Below are 21,372 nucleotides of genomic sequence, written 5' to 3'. Positions count from 1 at the left end.
GCCAAGTAATCTCTAGAGGAGAGCAATTTTCAGCCTAAACAGAAAAGGTTCTGGGTTGTAGTAGCAGGATTTATTAGCTCAGTTAGCAAGCTGAGCCCTCTACCACTCCAGGTAAATGATCATCCAGAAAAAGGATGTGGAGGAATTAGAAAACACACATAATTCCTATGCCAGTAGTGTCCCAAAATATGCTTTAAACACAGTGACACGAAAAAACGTTTTATAATGCCCCTGTTTCTCAAGGTATGGTTCCAATCCAGCGATATCAGCATCAACCAAAATGTGTTAAAAAGGCAAAATTCTCAGCTCCAGCTTAGAGGTACTGAATTAGAACCTTCAATGGTGGAGTCTGGCAATCTGTGTTTTACCAAGCTCTCAAGGTGATTCTGATGCCTGCCAAAGTTCAGAACAATTGTATTAGTAACTAAAAACCACCGGAGTAGTCTGTATACATTAGCTTTATATTCAAAGAAAATGATTTTTGCCATTGTAATTTGTGGACATAAGTCACTTATAAATGTAGCACCATAAAAATATACATACATTTACAGACCACAATTACACACACACACATACACACACACAGACATACACACACACACACTTGGATAACTACTTACACTAACATGGTATGTTGTGCTTACCAAGCACAGTATAAGAATACATATAATAAACAGTGATTACTGTGAGAGTAGTCAGTATATTTGTCTTGTTTATCTCTGTACCTTCAGTATCTACAGAGCCTGGAATACAGGGACTGTTCAAAAAGCATTGAAAGAATGAGTCAAGGATATGAGATTTAGACTATGTACATCTGCTTCAGAGTACAGATATTTCACCTATTACAGCATTCAGATAAATAAACTATTGAAAACCACTGTTAGGAACCAGAAGAGTATGAATCTTAGACAACTAGAAACTAAGAATTAAAACAGTTCATGATTATCATCATCATAAAATAGATGATTAAGTGCCTTAGGATTAATTGTAAATGACTTTGATAAACTACGGAGCAAGTAAATACATATTCTGTATTTCTTTATTATAATTTAAATGTAGGATGAGGATGTCCATTCTCATCACTTCCATTCAAAACTGTGCTAGAGGTGATAGCCAGAACAATTAGATAGAAATAAATAAATAAAAGGCATAAAGATTGGAAAGAAGGAAGTAAAAGATTCTCTATTCACAGAGAGCCCAATCAAATAAATAGATAACACTAAAGAATCTATGAAAAAGAAAACTTTTAGAAACTACTAAACAAATTTAGCAAGTTTGCAAGATCAACACATAATAAATTATATTTCTATGCACAAGCAATAAACAATTTTAAAATATATTAATGAAACAATTCCATGTACAATAGAACAAAAACAATAAAATACTTAGGAATAAATTTAACCAAAAAAAAAAATAATAAGACTTGTACACTGAAACTGCAAAGCATGGTTAAAAAAAAATTAAACATCTAAATAAATTAAAAGACATCCAATGTTGGATAGCTGGCAAGATGACCAAATAGGAACAGCTCAGGTCTGCAGCTTCTAGTGAGATCAATGCAGAAGGCAGGTGGCTTCCACATTTCCACCCAGGTACCCGACACATTTCTTTAGGTCTGGTTAGACAGTAAGTGCAGCCCATGGAGGGTGAGCAGAGCAGGGTGGGGCATCGCCTCACCCAGGAAGTTCAAGGTGTTGGGAAACTCCTTCTCCTAGCCAAGAGAAGCCACAAGGGACTTTGCCATAAGGAATGGTGCATTCCAGCCCAGATACTATGCTTTTCTCACAGTCTTCGCAAACTACAGACTAGGAGATTCCCTTGAGTCCCTACACCACCAGTGATGGGGTTTCAAGCACAAAACAGGGTGGCCATTCAGGCAGACATCAAGCTAGCTGCAGGAATTTTTTTTCATACCCGGTGACACCTGGAACACCAGTGAGACAGAACAATTCACTCCCCTAGAAAGGGGGCTGAAGCCAAGGAGCCAAGAGGTCTAGCTCAACAGATCCCACCACCACAGAGCCCAGCAAGGTAAGATGCACTGACTTGAAATCCTCGCTGCCAGCATGGCAGTCTGAAGTTAACCTGGGATGCTCGAGCTTGGTGGGGGGAGGGTTATCCACTATTACTGAGTCTTTAATAGGGGGTTTTCCCTTCACAATGTAAATAAAGCTACCAGGAAGTTCAAACTAGGCAGAGCCCACCACAGCTCAGCAAAGCTGCTGTAGCCAGACTGCCTCTCTAGATTCTTCCTCCCTGGGCAGGGCATCTCTGAAAAAAGGGCAGCAGCCCCTGTCAGAGGTTATAGATAAAACTCCTCTGTCCCTGGGACAGAGCACCTGGGGGAAGGGGTCACTGTGGGTACGGCTTCAGCAGACTTAAATGTCCCTGCCTGCCAGCTCTGAAGACAGCAGTAGATCTCCCACCACAGTACAGAGTTCTGCTAAGGTACAGACTTCCTCCTCAAGTGGATCCCTGACCCCAGTGCCTCCTGATGGAGGAGACACCTCCCAGCTGGGGTTGACAGACACCTCATATGGGAGAGCTCTGGATGGCATCTGGCAGGTGCCCCTTTGGGATGAAGCTTTCAGATGAATGAACAGGCAGCAATCTTTGCTATTCTGCAGCCTCCACTGGTGATACCCAGGCAAACAAGTTCTGGAGTGGACCTCCAGCAAACTTCAGCAGACCTGCAGCAGAGGGACCAGACTGTTAGAAGAAAAACTGACAAACAGGAAGGAATAACATCAACATTAACAAAAAGGATATCCGCACAGAAACCCCATCCAGAGGCTAACAACATCAAAGACCAAAGGTAGATAAACCCACAAAGATAAGGAAAAACCAGCACAAAAGGCAGAAAATTCCAAAAACCAGAATGCCTCTTTTCTTCCAAAGGATCACAATTCCTCACTAGCAAGGGAACAAAACTAGACAGAGAATGAATTTGATGAACTGAAAGAAGTAGGCTTCAGAAGGTGAGTAATAACAAACTCCTCTGAGCTAAAGGAGCATGTTATAACCCAATGCAAGGAAGCTAAGAACCTTGAAAAAAGATTAGAGGAATTGCTAACTGGAATAACCAGTTTAGGGAAGAACATAAATTACCTGATGGAGCTGAAAAACACAGCATGAGAACTTTGTGAAGCATACACAAATCTCAATAGCCAAACTGATCAAGTGGAATAAAGAGTATCAGAGATTGAAGATCAATTTAATAAATAAAACATTAAGACAAGATTAGAGAAAAAAGAATGAAAAGGAATGAACAAAGCATCCAAGAAATATGGGACTATGTGAAAAGACCAAACATACATTTGATTGGTGTATCTGAAAGTGACAGGGAGAATGAAATCAAATTGAAAAACACTCTTTAGGATATTACGCAGGAGAAATTTCCCAACCTAGCAAGATGGGTCAACATTCAAATTCAGGAAATACAGAGATCACCACAAAGATACTATTTTAGAAGAGCAACTTCAATACACATAATCATCAGATTGAACAAGGTTGAAAGGAAGGAAAAAATGTTAAGGGCAGCCAGAGAGAAAGGTCGGGTTATCCACCCAATACCACACCTGCATACCACATCTCTTCCTCTCTAGGCTTGGACATACTTTGCAGCAACATGGCCAAACATACCAAGAAAGTGGAGATCGCTGGCAAATAGGGGACCCACTATGGTGCTTCCATCCCTCCAGAAAATGGTGAATCAAATTGAAATTAGCCAGCGTGCCAGGTACACTCGCTCTTTCTGTGGTCAAAACAAGATAAAGAGATGAGCCGTAGGGATCTGGAACTGTGGTCCCTGCATGAAGAGAATGGTTGGCAATGCCTGGACATACAATACCACATCCACAGTCAAAGTAAAGTCCACCATCAGAAGACCAGTAGATGCTCCTCTACTCTTTGAGACATCACTGGCCTATAATAAATAGGTTAATTTATGTAACAACACAACAAAAACCCACTCAAAAACCTGCAACTGCAAATAAACCAGACAACCTGCTCCTGAATGACTACTGGATAAATTACAAAATTAAGGCAGAAATAAATAAGTTCTTGAAACAAATGAGAACAAAGACACAATGTATCAGGACCTCTTGGACACAACTAAAGAAGTGTTTAGAGGGAAATTTATAGCACTAAATGCCCACCGGAGAAAACAGGAAAGATCTAAAATCAACACCCTAACATCACAAGTAAAAGAACTATAGAAGAAAGAGCAAATTCAAAGACCAGTAGATGTTCCTCTACTCTTTGAGACATCACTGGCTTATAATAAATGGGTTAATTTATATAACAAAAAAATTCAAAACCTAGCAGAAGACAAGAAATAACTAAGATCAGAATAGAACTGAAGGACATAGAGACATGAAAACCCCTTCAAAAAATCAACGAATGTAGGATCTGGTTTTTTGAAAAGATTAACAAATTAGATAGCCCACTAGCCAGACTAATAAAGAAAAGAGAGAAGAATCAAATAGACACAATAAAACAATGATAAAAGGGAGATTACCACTGATCTCATAGAAATACAAACTACCATCAGAGAATACTATAAACACCTCTATACAAATAAACTAGAAAATCTAGAAGAAATGGATAACTTCCTGGAAACATACACCCTCCCAAGACTAGACCAGGAAGAAGTCAAATTTCTGAATAGACCAATAACAAGTTCTGAAATTAAGGCAGTAATTAATATCCTACCAACCATAAAAAGCTCAGGGCCAGATGGATTCACAGCCAAATTCTACCACAGGTACAAAGAGGAGCTGATACCATTCCTTCTGAAACTAGTCCAAACAATAGAAAAAGATAAACTCCTCCCTAACTAATTTTATGAGGCCAGCATTATCCTGACACCCAAACATGGCAGAGAGACAGCAAAAAAAGAAAAGTTCAGGGCAATATCCCTGATGAATGTAGATGCAAAAATCCTCAATAAAATTCTCGCACACCGAATCCAGCAGCATATCAAAATGCGTATGCACCACAATCAATTTGGCTTCATTCCTGGGATGCAAGGCTGGTTCAACATATGCAAATCATTAAACAAAATTCATCACATAAAACAGAACCAATGACAAAAACCACATGATTATCTCAATAGATGTAGAAAAGCCCTTTGATAAAATCCAGCACCCCTTCATGCTGAAAACTCTCGATAAACTAGGTTTTGATCAAATATACCTCAAAATAATCAGAGCTTTTATGACAAACCCACAGCCAGTATCATACTGAATGGACAAATGCTGGAAACATTCCCTTTAAAAACTGGCACAAGACAAGGATGCCCTCTCTCACCACTCCTATTCAACATAGTATTGAATGTTTTAGCCAGAGCAATCAGACAAGAGAAATAAATAAAGGTATTCAAATAGGAAGAGAGAAAGTCAAATTGTCTTTGTTTGCAGATGACATAATTGTATATTTAGAAAATCCCATCATCTCAGCCCAAAATCTCCTTAAGCTGATAAGCAACTTCAGCAGTCTCAGTACACAAAATCAATATGGAAAAATCACAAGCTTCCTGTACATCAATAATAGACAAACAGAGAGCCAAATAATGAGTGAACTCCCATTCACAATTGTGACAAACAGAATAAAATACCTAGGAATACAACTTACAAGGGATGTGAAGCGCCTCTTCAAGGAGAACTACAAACCATTGCTCAGGAAAATAAGAGAGGACACAAACAAATGGAAAAACATTCCATGTTCATGGATAGGAAGAATCAATATCATGAAAATGGCCATACTGCTCAGAGTAATTTACAGATTCAATACAATTCCTCATCATTGTCTTTCTTTACAGAATTAGAAAAAAACTACTTTAAATTTCATATAGAACCAAAAAAGAGCCTGCAGAGCCAAGACGATCCTAAGCAAAAAGAACAAAGCTGGAGGCATCACACTGTTTGACCTCAAACTATACCACAATGCTACTGTAACTGAAACAACATGATACTGGTACCAAAACAAATATATAGACAAATGGAACAGAACAGAGGCCTTGGAAATAACACCACATATTTCCAACCATCTGATCTGTGACAAACCTGACAAAAGCAATGGGGAAAGGATTCCCTATTTAATAAATGGTGTTGGGAAAACTGGCTAGCCATATGCAGAAAACTGAAAGTGGACCCCTTCCTTACATCTTACACAAAAAATAACTCAAGATGGATTAAAGATTTAAACATGAAACATAAAAACCATAGAAGAAAACCTAGGCAATACCAGCCAGGACATAGGCATGGGCAAAAAACCTCATGACTAAAACACCAAAAGCAATGGCATCAAAAGCCAAAATTGACAAATGGGATCTAATTAAACTAAAGAGCTTTTGCACAGCAAAAGAAACTATCATCAGAGTGAACAGGCAACTTAGAGAATGGGGAAAAACTTTTGCAATCTATCCATCTGACAAAGGGCTAATATCCAGAATCTACAGGGAACTTAAACAAATTTACAAGAAAAAAACAAATTACCCCATCAAAAAATAGGCAAAGGATATGAACAGTTACTTATCAAAAGAAGATATCTATGTAGTCAACAAATATATTTTTAAAAGTTCATCATCACTTGTCATTAGAGAAATGCAATTCAAAACCACATTGAAATATCATCTACACCAGTTAGAACGGTGATTATTAAAAAAATCAGGAAAAAACAGATGCTGGATAGGATGTGAAGATATAGGAAAGCTTTTACACTGCTGGTGTAAGTGTAAATTAGTTCAATCATTCTGGAAGACAGTGTGGTGATTCCTCAAGGACCTAGAAGCAGCAATCCTATTGACTCAGCAATCCCATTACTGGGTATGTACCCAAAGGATTATAATCATTCTATTATAAAGACACATGCAACATATGTTTATTGCAGCACTGATCACAATAGCAAAGACTTGGAACCAACCCCAATGCCCATCAATGATAGACTGGATAGAAAAAAATGTGGCACATATACAACATGAAATACTATGCAGCCACAAAAAGGATGAGTTCATGTCCTTTGCAGGAACATGGATAAAGCTGGAAACTGTTATTCTTAGCAAACTAACACAGGAGCAGAAAACCAAACACTGCATGTTCTCACTCATAAGTGGGAGTTGAACAATGAGAACACATGGACACAGGGAGGAAAACATCACATAATGGGGCCTTTTAGGGGGTGTGGGTCTAGGGGAGGGAGAGCATTAGGAGAAATATCTAATGTAGATGATGGGTTGATGGGTGCAGAGAATCACCATGTGTATACCTATGTAATAAACCTGCGCATTCTGCACATGTATTCTCGAACTTAAAGTATAATTAAAAAAAAAAGACATTCAATGTTGATGGATCAGAAAACTTAATATTGTTAAGATAACAACACTCCCCAAAATGATCTACAGATATAATACAATCTTTATTAAAATCTGCATCTTTATCAAAAGATGATCACTTTGCAGAAATGGACAAGTTGGTCTTAAATTTCATATGGAATTTCAAGGGTTTCAGAATACCCTAAAAAATCTTTAAAAAGGAAAACAAATATTGATAATTAACACTCTCCAATTAAAAACTTACTACAAACCCACAGTAATCAGGAGTATTTGGCACTGGAATGACACTTGACATATAGGACAGTGTAACAGAATTCAGTGTCCAGAAATAAACTGTATTTTTTTGTCAACTTATTTTCCATAAGGGTACCAGTACAATTCAATGGAGGTAAGAATAGTTTCTCAATAAATGGTGCTGGGACAACTGAATATTCACATGCAAAAGAATGAATTTTAACTTTTAACTCATACTATAAACAAAAAATCAACTCAAAATGCAACATAGACCTTCATGTAAGAAGTAAAACTATACAACTATTAAAAGAAACAATAAGAGTAAATATTTGTAACCTTGAGTTAAGGAATGGTTTCTTACATATAGCACCAAAATCACAGACAACAAAAGAAAATAATAGATAAGTTATACTTCAGAACTTTTAAAGTTTGTGCAATTCAGAAAGTGAAAAGACAACCTACAGATTCAGGGAACATTTTTGCAACTCATGTCTCTGATAACAGACTTGGATTCAGAATATATATTTAAAAAAACTCTTAACAGCTCATCAACAAAAAGACAACCCAATTTAAAAATGGGCAATGTATTTGAATAGGCATTTCTCCAAGGAAGACATGTAAATGGCTAATAAGCACATGAAAAGATGCTCAACACCATTAGTCATTACTGAAATGCAAATCAAAACCATGATCTGATTACCATATCATACCCACTTGGATGGCTAAAATAAAAAAGACAGATGATATTAGCATTGGCTAGGATGCAGAAAATTGGAGCACTCATACATTTCTTGTAGGTTACAAAATTGAATAGCCACTTTGTAAAATAGTTTGGCAGTTTCTTAAAATGTTAAACATAGAATTACTACATAACCCAGCAGTTACACTCCTAGGTATAAAATGAAGAGAACTGAAAGAACATGTCCACACAAAACCTACACATAAATGTTCATAGCAGCATTATTCTTAATAGCCAAAAACTGAAATAAATAACCTATATGTCGATCCACTGATTGTTAGGTAGTATCCCATACATTGGCATATTACTTTGGCAATAAAAAGGAATGAACTAATACATGCCAGTGCTACATAGCTAAATCTCACGAATGTCATGCTAAACAAAAGAAGCCAATCACATGTAGTATAATTCAAATAATATAAAATGTCCAAGAGAGGCAATTCCATAGAAACAGAAAGTAGATTAGCTACTGCCAGGGATAGGGAGAGAAGGGAATGGTGAATGACTGCTAATGGATATGGGGTTCCAATTTGGAGTGATAAAAATGTGTGAAAATTAGATAGTAGTGATGGTCACACAACTTTGTAAATATAATAAAACCCATTAAACTTTATATTTGAAAAGAGTGAATGTTATGATATGTGAACTATATCTCAATAAAGCTGTTACTATAAAAAAGTATGTGATGAGAAATATTATTAATCAATTTTAAAATATATTACACTCTTCATGTGTAGTTAATATATCCTTATGTTATCAGCAATTTATCATTTGGTATCATAATACATTATTATAGTGATAATTTAATTCACATTTAAATAAAGATATTTCATTAAGTGGCTTTCACATTAACCAATTATACAATCTACTAATTAGAAACCTCTTCCCCAAAGCTATAACTTAGACTAAGGCTTTTTTCTTATGGTCAAATTCACGGTATGTGCTGAATTCTCATTTGGTTTTAGTCAGAGCAAGAGAGAGCATTATGAAATGAAAAGAGAATATTATTGACCATTTCAGACTTGGATTCTAATCCCAGAGATTACCAGTATTAATTTCTCTAAAAGAAGGACTTTACTCTTTCTATGTACAGAATGGAAAGCATCTGACTTGTTCACCACTGTATTTCCATTATCAACTCTACATTGAATTTGATTTTATTTTTTTTACCCAATAGGAAATCTCATATCAGAGATGAAACTAGTAAATGGAGATAAAACTTGACTAATTCTGAGCCATGATGTTTAATCCCAATCCTGCTACCAGTGAGCTGTATGAGCTTTGGCAGTTATTGAACTTCTTTGTTTCTCTGATTACATCTTTAAAATAAAGAGGTTGGACATGGATAAGATCCAAATTTCCTTTCTAGTTCTCTCATTCAATCCTCTATTCTACCACTGATCATTTTCAATTATGTGATATTCCTTAATTATCCCCATTGTTTTCTTTCTATGACAGAATGAAATCCAATCATGAAGAGCATGGTTTACATTGATCTTCACAATTTCATTCTAAATAACCATGAGGGCTCAACCCAAATTCCTGCCCCTCCATCTTCTTCTCACATAGCCATTTCTAGAAGAGATCATTCTGTTTGATGACTCTGTGCCTTTTCAAATGTTGTGGCATTTATCTCAAGTGTGCTTGCAGATTTCTCCACAATGTTCAAGACCTAGTTTAAATATTACTTTCTCAGCACAACAGTTCTTTTTAAAATGGTTCATTTCCTCCTCTACTGGGCTTACAGAACATTGTTCATATCATAGATCTACTACAAGACTTAAATAATCATGTTCCAACCCTTCACATGGCTTTCTCCCCACCAGACTGTGATGCTCTTGAAAAAGTAGGAATTTTGCCTTCTTCTCTTGTTTCTACATCAATTTTGTGACTATCATGACAAAAATTGAATGAACAAATAGTTCACTCATTCATGCAAAGAATTCTTCCCATCTCTTTTATGTTTCATGTTTTAAATGATATTAAATCATTTTTAAAACTTAGAATCCACACTTTTGGAAAAAAATTAATTTGAATTTGAGTATTAAATTTTTATAAATTGAACTGCCCATTTCAAAGCAAGGTGTTTAGAGAACATGTTGAAAAAAATAAAAGGAATAAACCAGAATGTCAGCATGTAAAAATGTCAGTTCATGCTTTTGGGCCATTTCTTATTAGAATTATTTGAGCAGTTTTTCTTAAATTTCCAGAGCAGCAGATTTTTTAACAATCATCTGAATTGAGCGAGGGGGCAAATATACATAAAAGTCAATGAACATTGTTTATAATATGCAGTATAAGTGAGTAAAATGCTTTAATAATCAATGTTCATATTTTCACTTAAATCTTCCTCTACTATTACGACATGCATGTATAATTAGTATTATTAATTAATATTTATTAGCAGTTGCTTTATGCAGATTAATATCATTTAAAGGAGCGTGTAATGCATTCAGAGCATTGCACTTTGGCTTCAGATGCATTTATATAGGTTCTTAAAAGGCGACTGTGAAATAACAACTTAGATTATCCACATACAGAGCACATAACTTCATGCAAATCTGTAGGCCAACGGATCTGAAAAGATTGAGACACAGCATACTGAAAAAGAAAGTAAGGCAAGCCACCTACTGAATTAGAAACTTACTCTGCAATATTGCCAATATTACCATGAGGAAGAAGATCTCAAATGACTTCTAGAAATATAAAAATGAATTTGGAATGAGAGCCTTAATGGCTGAGTTAGAGTCACCTGAAAAATAAATTTATAGGGAGGATGAGCCAGAGGACAAAACTAAAGAAACACAAATGAAAACAACCCTGTCCTCAAAAATGAGCATGAAATCCAATATGTAAAGCACTGAAAAAAAATTGAGAAAAATAGCCAAAAAAATTATAATACAAATTCACTCCAGATGGAATTAATTTTGTAGAAAAGCTTCACAAAGACTTTTATAATATATAATGAGAAATGCTCAAAATGTACATATAAGAATAACACCCACTTAAGAAGAAGAATAGCCACGCTTGTAAGTAGACACTGCCAGCAATTAAAAAAAAAAAAAAATCCATTCTCCCCTTATGGCTGGATCCCTAGTTAGATTACATGTCTCTGCTTCTCTTGCAGATGAGGCAATATGAGAAAGAAAGTTTGGGTTGATGAAATGGAGCAGAACTGATGTGGGCCAATTTCAAGCCAGGGATTTTAAGCCAGTCGCAGACAGGGTTGTGCCTTCTATGCCTCCTCCTTGCTTTCTTCTCCCTTCTACATGAATATTTCAGCCTTAACTTTGGCTCTAAGAGATGACAGCCACAAAACAGAATGTCACTGAGTTCCCAAATTCGTGTGGGAAAGACAGGTACCCACTGACCTAGACCAAATAAATACACTGTAGTAGGTTGTGAATGAGAAATAGAATTATTAGAATTTATTAATCACATTTCATGATCTATATGTCAAATTGTTGAGCCTACCATAAACTAACAAACATACAAATTCACATAACTTACACAATACAAAACCAGACAGAAAAAAATAATAATAGGCAAGTATGGGTAAAAAATAATTAAAATATTTAAAATAAAAATATGATCACTGAATTTTTGAAAACATAATAAATAGGGTAAATTACTTACAGGCACAATCAAATGAAAAACAGTAAACTGGAATGTCACATTGAGAAATTTACCCACAATGAGACATGAGAAGCAAAAAAAAATTTTTGAATGAAATAAAAAAGAAATGAGAAATATAGACTAAAAAGTTTCTTTAACTCTTACATCTAATAGGAGTTCTGCAAGCTGGAGAACCAGAACAGCTGGTGGAGTAATTAATTAAGTCTCAGCACAAGCGCCTGGGAGCCAGGGGAGCCGTGTTGTAACTTGGTGCAAGGCCAAAGGCCTAAGAAACCCAAGGGAGTGGGTGGGAGTTGTAAGTCCTTGAGTGTGGAGGTCAGAAAGCCAGGAGTTCCAGTCAGAGAGATGATTGTCCTGGCTGAAGAACAGAGGGAATTAATTCGTCTTTCCTCTGCCTTGTTGTTCTGAGGCTCCTCAATGGATTGCATGATGCCTAATCACATTGGTGAAGGTAATCTTTTCAAGTGTACTGTTTCAAATGCTAATCTCTTCTAGAAAGCCCCACACAAACACACCCATAATAATGTTTTACCAACTACCTGAGTATTCTTTAACTAAGTCATGTGAACAAATAAAATTAACCATCACAGGCTGTATCTCTTAGATTCCTAGAAATTGAACTATTGGTAAAATTTCTTTTGTCTATGCCCAGCAAACTTTGTCCCTATAACTATTAGAGGACATAACTACCCTTCAAGATTCGAAGAAAAGACAAGGCTGCTCTGTCTGTCGAGCAGCCATTCTTTTATTCCTTTACTTTCTTAATAAACTTATTTTCACTTTAGTCTATGGACTTGCCTCAAACTCTTTCTTGCACGAGATCCAAGAACCCTCTCTTGGGGTCTGGATAGGGACCCTTTTCTGGTAACATCTTTCTGGTGATCACTGAAAGGAGAATACTGAGGAAACCCCTGACCCAAAGGCTAACTTCGGGTAAGTGGTGAAGTCTGGTAACATCTTTCTAGCAAATCACGGAAGGGACAATACCAAGGAGACTCCCGACCCAAAGGAAAATAACCTGAGCGCATCAATCGGCTGACTTTGAGGCAACCATCTTACCCAGAGACCACATGTTGAAAATCCTTTTTGGAGGTTAGATTAATGATGACGGGGCCCAATGAGGGGCAAGTTTGAGCCTTTTGAGTTTGATATTGGGTGCTAAGTGGAGTGGCTAACGTCTATGTTTTGTCACATGCATTTTGCTCTGGCCAGAACAGAAAAAGGTAATTTTCCTTTGTGTTGTGGCTTGGCATCCAGGGCTGTGGTGCAGCCAGTCAGGTCACTAGGGCTGCTCAGGGAAAGGGAACCCAGGAGCCTGGCATGCCAGTAAAAGGGTAAGAATTTCTTACCAGTCAAATTTCTGATCTTTTTGTCTCATTCTCTCTCTGCATGTGAAAACTGGTTGAATGAATGGTAAAATTACTGTTTATAGAAAAAAGGATTTGTGAAGCTAGTCTTAAGCTGTAGCAAATCTGTTCTACTTTGTGTTATGTATTTGTCTTTCTGTAGTTTTCTATCAGAAAGGGGGACTCCTGAGGATAGAATGTGAGCCTAGGACTCCGTAAGTCCACTGTTCAAGATGGCCCAGCATACTGGTCAGTTATTAATACAAACTTTGTTGCAGCTCCCTGGAAAGAAACTGGATGAGGTCGCCCTCTTGTCTTATGTGTCCTTGGAAGCTTGACCTTGTAACCATGTGACCATGCTTTCTCTTTTCACAATGGTGGCTGGGGTTCAGGGTTCAATCCCTGGCTTAGGAAATGATTCCTTTCTGATTTCATATCTGTTTGACCTTTACATTTGTTGATTCTCTTCCCTTTCATGAACTATTTTGCATTTTCCTTTCTCTGAGCACAGAAATATTGGCAATTTGTCCTGGCTACGTTGGGTAATAAGAAATTTAAAAGAACTTTTTAAGAACACAATGGGGCTAAGCATAGTGGCCTATAATCTCAGCACTTTGGGAGGCTGAGGTGGGCGGATCACCTGAGGTCAGGAATTCAAGACCAGCCTGACCAACATGGATAAACCCCATCTCAACCAAAAATTAAAAATAAGCTGGGCGTGGTGGCACATGCCTGTAATCCCAGCTATGTGGGAGGCTGAGGCAGGAGAATCACTTGGATCCCCGGGAGGGCAGAGGTTGCAGTGAGCCAAGATCATGCCACTGCATTCCAGTAAAAAAAAAAAAAAAAAAAAAAGCACAGTGGTTAAAAGTCAGCTTAATTAAAAGTGGATACTCAAGCTCTAGCAGCTTGGGACTCCTTGGAGGAGGCACCACAGATCCCATTTTGGAAAAACGTCTGTTTCCCTCATGAAACCCCAAGAACTGGAAGTAGATAGATCCCTCTGAAAAATCTAAGGTTCTATTCTGTTTTGCATTGCATTGTCTGATGGTTTTAACTTTTGGGGATATAGGAAATTACTTTGCATTATGATAGAGATTTGGTGTGTAATAATTAATAGCTCCCATCTAATAACTAGGTAGAAGATATACTTTTGGGTATAACTAATGGAAGTTATGGAGGATATATGGCTCTGTGCACATTTGGATCAGAGAAACATGCTCTTGGCCACCTAGGAAGTATGGAGATGTCCCCATTCCCCACTGAGAGATAAGACTCCCATGGGGATGAGCTGATTCCGTCTTTCTTGGGGGATCCAGCATCTGGTATAAAAATGGGACCCTTAATTTCTGGAGATCTGTTTTTGCCTTCTAGCTGCACCTGCTTATTAGGCTGTAAAAACTGCATGCTCTCCTGGCCCTGTTCCTCTAAGGGCTCCACCCTGAAGCCTGTAATCCAATTAAAAAGCTAAAACTGGCAAATGAAAAATCTTACAACTACTGAATCTTCTGTCTGCCTGTGTATTTACATGTCTTGTATGTGTGATTAAAAAAAAGCTTTAATTCATTTAAAAATAAGTGCTTAAATAAAATAATTTGTCAGAAAAGTAAAAAGCATAATGCCTTTTAATTCATGTGACTTTAGTACTCTTTAATAAATAAAGACAGTTTTAAAGATTATTTATAAAATTAAAATATCTTCAAAAATATAAACATTTAGTCTAAATTATGCAGGTCAGATATTAGATTTGCTAAATGCTTTAAGGTCATAAGCTGCTTCTTTGACTTTTAAAAATTGTTGAACTTACCTACTTTGGAGCATTAGATTTTAAATAAGGCCCGGGGACATGTGGAGAGCCATGCCCCCTAGCTAGGCTGGCAAGAGCCCTTGCCTGCACTTCTGTCTGATGTCCTAGGCTCCACACCTAGTACATAATTAAAATCCCTTACTTACCAAGGTTTTTACCAAAAAGTAAAAGTTGCTAAGACTTAACATTATAACATGTAATTGACACTACTGAAGAAATGATTTTACATGCAATACATGTAAGGAAAGAAGAATACACTTTTGGTAAAAGATTATAATTTTTTAGCCTAAAGAGTTGAAGGATTGTTTTAATTTAGATAAGATAAAGCTGAAGATTTGAGCACGTTGTGGAAGGTTTGTGAAAAATTTATTTTGTAAAAGAAATTATGTGCGTGAATTTATTGGCTTAAACTAAAAGGTTAATTAATTTTTCTATAAATTGAACATTGAAATAAAAGTACAACAGGTTTCTCTTAGAGTACTGATCTGCTCTTTAACAAAAAATCGTAAAGGGGTATAAACGGTTTATGAGAATCTTACATTAAAATAGAATAGCTTTATCTATAAGGTTTCATAGAAAATTGGGTTTGACATTAATAATGCACTAATGCAGCAGCTTATTTGGTATAAAAGTCATAAAGAAAGCATTGTCAAATATTAAATTGTTTTTCTTTGGGCTGTATTTGTATAAATATGTTATTGGTATATATTTCAAACTATGAGAAACTCATATAATTTTGATATGGCTTAATGTAGGTTATTAATAATTAAAATTGTTACATAAAATCATTGTGTGCCATGGAAGTAACCAAAATTTCCTAGTCAACTGTGGTTTTAATAGTGTTGTCCTAAGATTTTTTTGTCATCCACAGACAATTGTTGTCTTTTTTTGATCCTCTTCATAAGGATCAAAATTGTAATCAGCTATAGGACTTTGACAGGTGTTCTTAAATGCAGGTTCCTGGTAACTTTGGAAATTGTAACATTAGAATGGAGGGAAAACTTTCAGGGCTCACATGGAGGGCTGAAATGTTCATTAATATCAAATTGAGCAGGAGTTAACCGCATGGACTAAACTAACAGAAAACTGAAGTAATCTCTTTGACTTTGGTTAAAATGTTGTTGATCCTTTTTTGTTTTTCAGAGTCAAGGAAACTTTTCTTTTGAACTATTTACAGCTTATGGCAATTGAATAAAGTATACCCCTATAAACAAAATTTGGAGTGTATTTGTTTCTCTCTGATTTCTCCAAAATTTGGAAACTACTTGTGAGTATTTTTAACTTATAGCAATATAGTTACTTGCATTAAGTGCAAAAAGAATCTGTTTTCTTTTGTAACAGGACACAATTGGAGAAATTGGTTATTTTACCAAGGCTTTGACTGAAATAGCATGCTTTCCTTTAAGGAATCAAACTTGACTTGGGGAACCAATGAAAGTCCCTTGGGAAAACTGACCTCATACCTTGTCTACACAGTCTCTGTACAAGTTTCCTGACCTGTGGTAAGTAAAGAATGTCACTTTCTAACAGGTCCAGGGATCCTAAGTAATCTTGGGACTTCAAGAGGATAGGAAATCACCTAACTCATAGGTATTTGAGGGTACAAACCCATGGCTGGGCTTGACTTTGAAAAAAAGTCTTATCTGAGATTCCTTCTATGGAACAGAGTTCCATCAAAGATGATTTTAAAAGGGCTTATGTGAAAAATAATTATTCTTGCTGTACTCTATATATATAATCAGGCTAAGTTTAATAAAGCAAATCAGTCTTTCCATGATTTGTCTTTAGCAAAAATGGTAAACTAGAGAGAGAAAAATTATTTTTCAAGAACTTTGATACACTTGTTTTTAAATTTGAATTTCATTGTTTTTTGTTTTTTTAATTTTTTTCTGCAATTTAGACTGACTGCTTATTTCTGTGAAACAATCAGTAATCTCCAACTGCAGCTCAGAAGAAACAAGAGGGATAGGTAATGTAAAAATCTGAATCAGTATTCTAATTCTGAACACATTGGAATCAGCTAGCAACTCCATATCAGCATGGTTCCAATAGTTGTCCAATTCACGGACAGTCTCTTATTTAGCTCACTTGGGATAATTTCATTTATTTTATTTTATTCTTATGGAATATATTGCTGTTGTACTCTTTGTGTAGGAATGTAGAATAAGCTTACTCTACATTTTCTTAAACATTTATTAATTTTCCAGATAACACCTTTTGTTGGAACTCAAGAGTTATGAATGGCCCTCACTATGCTGATGCTTTCTGATTGAGCTCAGCTCTACCCTGAATATAAGAGACGCTCATAGGCAGGAATATTATCACCCTTATTCAGCATGAAGAATTTATAGATGAATCTTCATCCCTCTGCAACCCGTAGGATTAAGGGTTCTCTTATAAAAGGGAAAGGAGAAATATCAGAGGTGTTTGATCTAGAGTAACTCTATCTTGAGTAGGAGCTGGGTAAAATAAGGCTGAGACCTACTGGGCTGCATTCCCAGATGGTTAGACATTCTATAGTGTCAGGACAAGATACAAGTCATAAAGACTTTGCTGATAAAACAGTTGTAGTAAAGCTGTAACCCACCAAAACCAAGGTGATGATGAGAGTGACCTCTGCTCATCCTCACTGCTACACTCCCACCAGCACCATGACAATTTCATGTCATGGCAACATCATGGAACTTACCCTATATGGTCTAAAAAGGGGAGGCATGAATAGTCCGCCTTTGTTTAGCATATGATCAAGAAATAACCATAAAAATGGACCACAAGTAGCCCTTTGGCTACTCTGTCTATGGAGTAGCCATTCTTCTATTCCTTTACTTTCTTAATAAACTCGCTTTCGCTTTAAAAACAAAAAGAAACAACAGCAAAAAGACAAGCATGATTTTACATTGTCTACTGGATAACATGATCTACTGAAGCAGATACTTACAAAATGTATGATATTCAGATTCCGTATCTTAAATGCTTTATTGGCTTGAAATTATGCAACTAATACTTGCATTCTCCCTTAGTTGATCTTCCCAGATAAGAGAAAACAAATGCTCTCAAAGTATTTTTTTCTACTCACAAATTACCATATTTAAGGTGAATTTTTAGAGACCTAGTTTTATTGCTGTTAAGGAAGTAGCATTGACTAATTATGCTTTCTCATTCTATGCGAGGTAAGGGCAACAGTTGTTGTACTTTGGGACTAAAGGGTACTGAATTGAACTGCATGTCCTTAAAAAGATGTCAGTTTTATTTTACCACTATAATACTGTAGTTGGCAAAACCATGATTGCTCAAGGATGAGAATGATTTTATAAAATTGGTATCTTACCATTTTGGATATATATAATTTTGTATTTTCTTTTCTCCTTATATTTTAAAATAATCTTGAAAAATATGAATCATTTAACTATAAAAATAAAACATAAAAAGCCTTTAAAATTTAAATTCCAGGGTTTGCTGTCCTATATTTAGTAATTGGTTAAGTCTTCCTTATGTAATAATATAAAATTTGCAATACTAAGCAAAACTACCAAAACAATTGTATTTTCATGTCTAAATTGTCTAACAATTTTTATTATTTGAATATTTTATACAATGTTTTTGTTTGTGTTTTGGTAGAGTCTTGCTCTGTTATGCAGGCTGGAGTGCAGTGGCTGGCTCACTACAACCTCTACCTCCTGGGTTCAAGTGGTTCTCGTGCCTCAGCCGCCCAAGTAGCTGGGACTACAAGCATGCACTACCACACCGTTAATTTTTTGTGTGTTTTAGTAGAGATTAAATTTCACCATGTTGCCCAGGCTGATCCCAAACTCCTGAGCTCTGGCAATCTACTCACCTCGGCCTCCCAAAGTGCTAGGATTACAGGTGTGAGCCACCATGCCCGGCCTAGACAGTATAATGATAATTCTAATGGGCTTATACTTATATTCTACTTTTTCAACTAGCTTTGTTATATAAACAGTTTTTCTTAGTCTTTAAACTTTCAAATATATTATTAGATAATATTTCAGTAAATTGATATTCATAGGTTACCTGATCATTACTCTAATCATTTTGTTTGATCATTCTTTCTATCTTTAAAGTTCTGTTTCCATAGACATTTCTGAAATAGCAATGACCTTAAAATTTTACTTAAGCTCCTAATAGTGGGATTATAAGAATCCAATATTTCACAAGTCTCACTAATTTCCTTATAAATGACCATGGTTTTTCCTTCTTAGAATGTGCTTTAAAATTGTATCCTTTGTCTTCTTTACTCATTATTTTTGTATATATTTTTCTTTCCTCACTCTGGATTCCTTCCCATCCACTTAGGCTATAGATTTTCCTAGAAATGTGTGAGCATTCCCTTCTGCCCTCAACTAATTTCTGTCACTGACTTCTCTTTTACTTTGAAGTATATGAAGTTCAATTTATTCTGATCCCCACAAGAATAAAGCTATAAAAATGATAACAGCTTGCATAAAGTTTTCAAAACATTATAAATACCTGCTGATCATCAAAGGAATTGCCACAGAAGCTTTTTATTTTATTTTACTTATTAAACAATTCACCATTATGTAATATATTTTTCTTCTTTTAGAATTTTCTTAAAAATCAGATTATTTTGTTTATAATCACAACCAAAATAATGTTACTCAAAATGATCACTCTCTTTGCTATTCAATAATTAAAAAGTATAATACTTTTTAATGGCCACTATTACATTATAACGTGTGGCAGATTGCTACAGATTCCTTGGTACTTTATATGGTTTGGCTCTATGTCCCCACCCAAATCTCATCGTGTAGCTCCCATAATTCTCACATGTTGTGGGAGAGAACCAGTGGGAGATGACTGAATCATGAGGGTGGGTCTTTCCCATGCTCTTCTTATGATAGCGAATGACGGTATTAAAAATGAGAGTTTTTGATTTTAAAAACAGGAATTTTTAGAGAGCTGATGGTTTTAAAAACAGGGCTTTCTCTGCACAAGCTCTCTTTGCCTGCTGCCATCTACATAAGATGTGACTTGCTCCTCCTTGCCTTCCACCATGATTGTGAGGCCTCCCCAGCCATGTGGAACTACGAGTCCAGTTAAACATATTTCTTTGGTAAATTTCCCAGTCCCAGGTATGTCTTTATTAGCAGCATGAAAACGGACTAATACAGTATTCTCTTCATCCAAAGTTAGAATTGTGTCCACTCATGAATTTGAGTGGATTCTCTGACTACTTTGACCAAGAAAATATGGAGGAAGTGACAGACGCTGTCAGATGCCAGGTAGGCTGTAAGAAACTGGCAGCTTCGATTTCTTCTTTTTGAACCCCTGAGTTGCTGTGTGGAATTTTCAACTACACACAGAGCCTACCATGCTTCGAGGAAGCCCAAACTAGCCACATGAAGAAACCATGTAGAGAGAAGGACAGATGCCTGGCCATTCCCCAGCTATATAGACCACCCTTTGCTTTTGAACTAACCTACCTAAGGTCCCAGGCATTGTGGAGCAGAGATATAGTCCATCCTTACTGTACTCTTACACAATCATGAGATGTCATAATCAATTTTTATTTTAAGCCAGTAAGTTACAGGGTAGTTTGTTACATAGCAATAGATGACTGGAACCTGAAAATGATAGTTAATTTACCCTATTTATGGAAAATTAGGTAATTTTCAATTTTACCTCTTGCTAATAATTCTGGTTAAACATATTTGCATATAAATCTAGATTAGTATCTGATTATTCAGTTGAAATTTCTATAAATATAATTACTAGGGTTAAGGATATAAATACTTTAAAGATTCTTGATATGTACTGCCAAATTGCATTCTAGAAAGATTATGACAAATTATATTCCTATCAGAAATGTAAAAGGATATCCATATATTCACATCCTCTCCAACATAAGTAATTAATATTTTAAAAATTAGTTGTCAACATGATGGCCAAAAATGGAAACGTGCACTTCTTGGATGAGACCAGAGGAGCCTATTTGTTTCAAAGGATTACTCATCCTTTTTCCCCTCTTTTTTGTAAACTGTCCCATAATATCAAGAGACTACTTATAAATCAACTTAAAATTCTTTGTTCCTTATTATTTGAATCCAGAAAACTAACCATCAACATTAGAAACAATCTCAAATATAAAATCAGATTTAATGTTTCTGTTAAGAAGATAAGAATAGAAAACTCGGCTTCAACAGATTTTTTTAATTAGGCTATGCTGAAAATGAAATATGCAATATGTATATATTTGCATATAAATAGAAATCTATAAACAAAATTATTTTACCACATA

At 35.9% G+C, this 21,372-nt stretch overlaps 1 pseudogene; it reads left to right on the top strand.

Moving 5' to 3' along the window:
- The first annotated feature begins 3,628 nt into the window (after positions 1-3,628).
- Positions 3,629-3,938, top strand: LOC108310858 (annotated as a pseudogene).
- The last annotated feature ends 17,434 nt before the right edge of the window (positions 3,939-21,372 follow it).

Source organism: Cebus imitator, unplaced genomic scaffold, assembly GCF_001604975.1.
Source record: "Cebus imitator isolate Cc_AM_T3 unplaced genomic scaffold, Cebus_imitator-1.0 Scaffold109, whole genome shotgun sequence".
Classification (NCBI taxonomy): domain Eukaryota; kingdom Metazoa; phylum Chordata; class Mammalia; order Primates; family Cebidae; genus Cebus; species Cebus imitator.
Note: the sequence above shows the minus strand (reverse complement) of the source record. Positions and strands in the feature narration are given on the sequence as shown.